Raw genomic sequence first — 5,778 nt, 5'->3', positions numbered from 1 at the left:
CTTGCAAGCCACCACTTGATCACCCTCTGGATAAGGATAGAGGGTGTTTTCCAGTATCCCACTTTATACCTGTAAAGATTCTCAAACTCATGTTAGAACCAGGGTTAAATATTTCTGGGTTATTTTGGCATAACTGACAAACTAGCATGCCTTGTCTGTCTCCTATTGCTATCAGCATGGGTTACATATGAGAAGTAATGTGGACCTGCCAAGGTCCGTGCTTAGTGGCTGTAGCAAATACCTCTAGGCTGAGATTGCACAGATACACCTGGAATAGGTGGGTACTACTCACATGACGTACAGTATAGTTAGGTACAACAGGTAGCAGTTACTGGTCCTTATCTTGCAGAAATTATCACAGTTTCATTCTATTATCTTGTCCTATTATGCTGAGGAAGAAGTGTCTGTGCCCATCACAAAATGCCACAGAGCAGAGTTTGATGGGCCTTCAAGAAGCCTCTACCTTTGCCCAGAGCTGAGCAGAGCTGTAAAGAATCACCTGCAGAAAATTGGCATCATGAATGTGAAGAGCTTTTCCTTGACATAGATGATGTAATAAGGTAATCATTGTGGAACAAGAACAAAAATTCGAATACCGTTATCTCATCTTTATGGCTCAATCTATTATATTTTTAAATACTTTAAATGACCAAACTTCAGAAAGAGTTTTTACATATAATGTCATAGCCTTTAGAAAGAATAATTTGTCTTTGTGGCACTTCCAGGAGCCTAATCCTAAGGAATAGACTAATCCTAAGGAATAAATATGCTCATGAGTTGAACTAACCCCATTCTATGGAAGATAAAAGAGCTTTTCCAGGTAGTGCTTGTACAATTCCAAGCCTGCAAAAGTGAACTAGCTCCTCATTGAGGCGGGCATTTATAGAGGTGCTTCACTCAAGATACATGTCCTAAACACACACTCTGCCCCATCAGCCCTGCCTTCCTTCACCACCTATATTCTGAATAAGTGGCTACTGCAGGGGCAAACAGATTGATTGACTTCTCAGAGACTACAAAAGAAATCAATACCTCGGAGAGAATTAAAACTCTCACTTTTTCCTGTGCTTAGACATGGTTTTCTATAATTAATGATTGATATATTGGTGTAGCTTTCCCGGGAAATATTGCAAGAGAGTTGGATTATTTTGCTAGGGAGGGCCTGATTGTTGCAAACAGGATGATTTCCTAAAAGAAAATCCAACACAACTGGCTAAGAAAATCTCATGCTCTGGATTTTCGGCCTTATCCTGATGCGCAGACCATGTTTTTCTCAAATGCTGCAGGCATAATTTGGTCACATATTTCTGGAAAATGTCTGTACAAATAATCATTTTACTAGTCAACCAAAAACACAGTAAAAAGGAGGAAAAAACTACTGTTCAGAGTACGGCCACCAGTAAAGCATGGAAAATCTCTGTATCGTTTTCAAAGTTATAGAGCTGGACACTCCAACTTGAGCACTTGCAAATTGCATATACCCAAGATAGCAGGAAAATTCCCACCGTGAAAGGCAGCGTCTGCCTTTGAAGCAAATGTGTGAAATTTACACCAGCTGAAGATCCGGTACTTGTTGTTGAATTTATTGAGCTTGAACCAAATCCCACTGGAACCAATGAGGAAAAAAAGATGGGGAAAAAAAAAAAAAAAAAAGGCAAGCCCTTCACATTAGTGCCTTAGAGACCAGACTTGCTGTGTGTGGACCACTTTGCAGCATGTGACACAGATCTCAGCAGCTTTCAAACCATGGCCACCTGATTAATACAAGGATACTGACTCATTCTTGGTTTACTGAAAAATCCCATAAGTAATATAAGTGGCATATATTTGGTCACAAATCTGCTCTGAATAGCTTACAGCTTTATATATCTGAAACTAAGTATTCTGAAAAATTTGAGGGTGAGAGGGAGTAAATTGTCTCTTTCACATCTGTGTCTACGGTGTATTGAGCCTGGTACCCAAATCACAGATCAATAATATTCGGGCAAGATGATTCCTCATCGTGCTTCATTTTGAGATAAATTCATGTAACATGGAGAGGCAGCTGCGGGAGGAGAGCAAGCAAATAAAAACTCAGTATTTCCTTATGGCAGTTGAAATTTTTGCTGATTTTCTAATTCTGTATCTGCATTTGATGGGTCACCGATTTAAATAAATTAAAGACATAAATCACATAAAAACTGTGAAGGACTATGTTTTCACTTTATGTTTATAAAGTATATTTATTTCACAGTGTTTTATGGCCTCAGCTGTTGTTATAGTAAGATAGTTTCTTCCTTGGGATTTCTCTCTGTTTGGTTCCCAGAATCATAAGCTACCCACTTCAATAGATTAGGGTATCCTTGCTAGCTGGGATCTAAGCTGACTTTCCTGCCCAAATTCCACCATACAGTAATATGCCCTGAAACACTTCCACCTGACAAGAAATGCCCTTTCTCTGATGACCCCGACATCACAGAGGCTGCAGACTCCCGCTGATCTGATTTTGGCAGCCAGTCTTATCGGGGGCTTTTCCAGAGCACAGCTGGACTGAAACCAAAGCAGCACAGAACTTAGGGATGCTACAGTACTATGTCAAACACTGGGAAAAAGCTGGGATAAATGCAATTACTTATAAGGTTTCCAGGGGACCGTCTGTGGCTGGAAATGTGAATTTACTCAATGATCTCCAAGAAGCCAGTGAGGTACCTGAGGTTCCAGAAGTGCTGCATGCTGGCTGTGTGTACAGCTTTCCAGATCTGCTGCACAGCCACAGCCCATTGCAGTTGCCCAAACAGCCAAGCGAGGAGTGCCAGACTGGGTGAAAAAGGCACAGAATTATAGATTCTAAAAATGCAGATGTGACTAACATCCTCTAGCTTGCCATGCAGCCCGGTGAAGAAAGCAAACTGTCAATGACACATCTGCTCACACTTCTCCATTTATTAAATTTGAAACAAAATTTTGACAGCAATAAAACAGAAGGAGCAGTTGTGTGTTTGTATTAAAACATCATTTGGATAAGCAATAACCAGTGACTGGTGTAAAGGAACATCTGTGATATTATCCTGCTATTTTTGTCTGAGTCATGTCACACTGAAAAAGGCAAAGAGAGGAAAAAAAAAGAAATTAAATTATCACATGGTGATGGTTCAAATTTAGCTTTGTTAAAGACACCCTCCTTTACATTTTCCAGTGCAATTCCATAGAGTTAAGATAAAGGCATCTGTCTTTTCTATGGTATCAAATAAACATTCTGGTATTTTGGTTTGACTATGAATCATGCTCCTTAAACATTGTTGTTGATTAATTTTTAATCCCAAATTGATAAATTCCTGCTCACAGAATAATGTTAACATTAAGATCCAAGACTCTGTGAGCCCTTAATCTGAATCTCCCTTGTTAGTACTAATGGGGTTTATTTTGTCTATAAGAAAAATAATTAACTATGGCAGAAAACAAGGCTGAGATGCAAAGGACAATAGGAAAGATATGATTTTTTTAAAGCTAAAGCATGTTAGCCTTTTGTTAGGTAATAAAAGAGCCACTTTGGTTATTAGTATCCACTATAGAGAGACTGAGGAAATTTATTCTAGCCACAGAAAAAGCACTTCCACTGTTGGATAAAAGCAAATATTTTCTTCATGTGTGCTGGGGTGGGGGGGAAAGAGTGCTTAAAAGCATTTGTAGGACTTTCAGCTCATCGTAGTTTATGTCAGGCAAGAAAGTGATAAAAGATGTTGATTTTATTAATAATTTATATAGGAGCAGTATTTATAGCCTGCTCAGCGCACGGTAAAATGAAGGTCCACAGTAATAAACAACTCATTAGCAACACTAAGCATTTCAATTGTTTAAATGTACAGAGAACTGTTCACAACCACATGCAAACCATTAAACCCCTTTGAAGGAATATATGTACATTCACGTACATATCTCTTCCTCCTGGAAAGAACATCCATTTCATGCATTTCCCTTACATCTCCTAGGGCACACTGCCTGCTGGAGCTGACTAGTGTGGGATCCAAAACTCATGCCACACCCACAGTTCACTGTTTAGTTGTTACTTCAGGTATTTTTTTTTAAAAAATCAATATTTATAATTAATCTGAGAAAGCATCTATTTACCACCCCTAATTGAGGTTAATAACGAGGGAGTATTTGGGCTACATTTTTTTTCTTAGTCCAGTGGCTAAAAAACACCAACTTTTTTTTTTTTTTAAATGAGAACTTAACTGATAGCCATATTCCTCAGCAGGAATTTGTATGGTGAATAAAAGAAATAAAGTTCATAGATATAGACCCAATCTTCCAAGTAAGCCTAGCTAATCTCTGTGTTCCAATGGCACTTCATGAGTGACGCTTCTGTAACACATTATAAACATTTTATCAAATGTTTTGGGTGGAGCTTTCTCACTGCTTTCCCTGGATATTTTTGAGATATTAAATCATTATCATGGGGGCTGGAAACTAGGACCAGTATTCAGTTTAGTCCCCAACTTCCACTGGAAAGTTGTTCAGACCACTTATGTCTCCAGCAACACTGTCTCCAGCTGACAGTGATTTATGAAGATAATGTTTCCTACATGATAAAATTCTGAAAAGACCAGATATTGAAGTGATGTCAAAGTCACCTAAAGTGTAAGCTGAAACAATTAATTTAAGGCCTAATACTGTAATACTTGCATTGATCAAATTTCTACCACTGCTTATATTAGAGAGCTCCTTGATTTTGTGCATAGGTGATTATTATTAAAAGACTGACTTTAAAAAAACCTTCTCTGCACACATTAGATCAATAACCTGTCCAAGAAGCAAGGAGCTGTGGAAATGAGTTATAGAGGGAACTGTGAAAATAAATTATACGGAATAATTAAATAGAAAAGCAGTATGTGTGATTGACAGGAAGAAGAAATTTTTGTGAATATTCAGTCAACATTTTCATGTGGTTTTTTCATTCTTAAAAGATACTGAAAAATTCAAATTAGGCCTTTCCATTACTGTGGTTTTGGTACCTTTCTTAATTAAAACTAGTCTTAAGGTAAGGACTTGCTTATGATTCTATACTGTATGCAGGACTTAGAGAAGACCAGAAAAAAACATCACCAAAGATGTGAGAAAGGCACCAGTACGTTGCACTCTCCTGGTGCAAAAGAAGCAGAAAAAGTTTTAAGAACTTGTAGAGAAACTGTAGCTGATGGCACAGGCCGGAGAAGAGCAGGTCAAGAGATGGAGAGAGAGGGCTGGAGCCAAATTCTCTGAACGGCCACAGGTCTGGGCCCACCACCCAGTGGCTGCCAGTATGGGGAGCCAGACCTGACCCTGATGTCCGAATCTGGGCATCTTAATAATCCATCATGACAGCTCTTCAAGTCATTGATTCGATGGAAAATAGAACAAATACACATTTTCAAATGTCAATTATCCTGTCAATAGAAATGCCAGCCTTCTACAATACATGCGTTTTAGAAGACTTCAGAATGTTAAAGAAATGCTTCTGGAAGTGTAGGCTGGTATGGCTGTAACTGTATTATTTTGCTACTTAATGGTCTAGAACGTGGGACACAGTGCATGTCTCAGTTTACTTTCCTGACTCGGCAATTGATAATATAAGTTAACATGGTATTTGCTTTTTATTCATTTAGGGGAAGCCAAAAGTGATGAAATCACACGATCTGAGTTTCATAGGCACAACAGTCATATTTATTTAGTGTGCCCTATTTACAATGGATTTTTAAAAGCTGTAATCCACATGAGTGCCATCATATTAGGATACAAGAAATTGTTCAGATTGTTTCC

The sequence above is a fragment of the Athene cunicularia genome, assembly GCF_003259725.1.
Source record: "Athene cunicularia isolate RWA chromosome 12 unlocalized genomic scaffold, athCun1 chr12_part1, whole genome shotgun sequence".
In the NCBI taxonomy this organism is placed as follows: domain Eukaryota; kingdom Metazoa; phylum Chordata; class Aves; order Strigiformes; family Strigidae; genus Athene; species Athene cunicularia.
The sequence above is the reverse complement of the archived record's forward strand: the minus strand, read 5'-3'. Positions refer to the sequence as shown.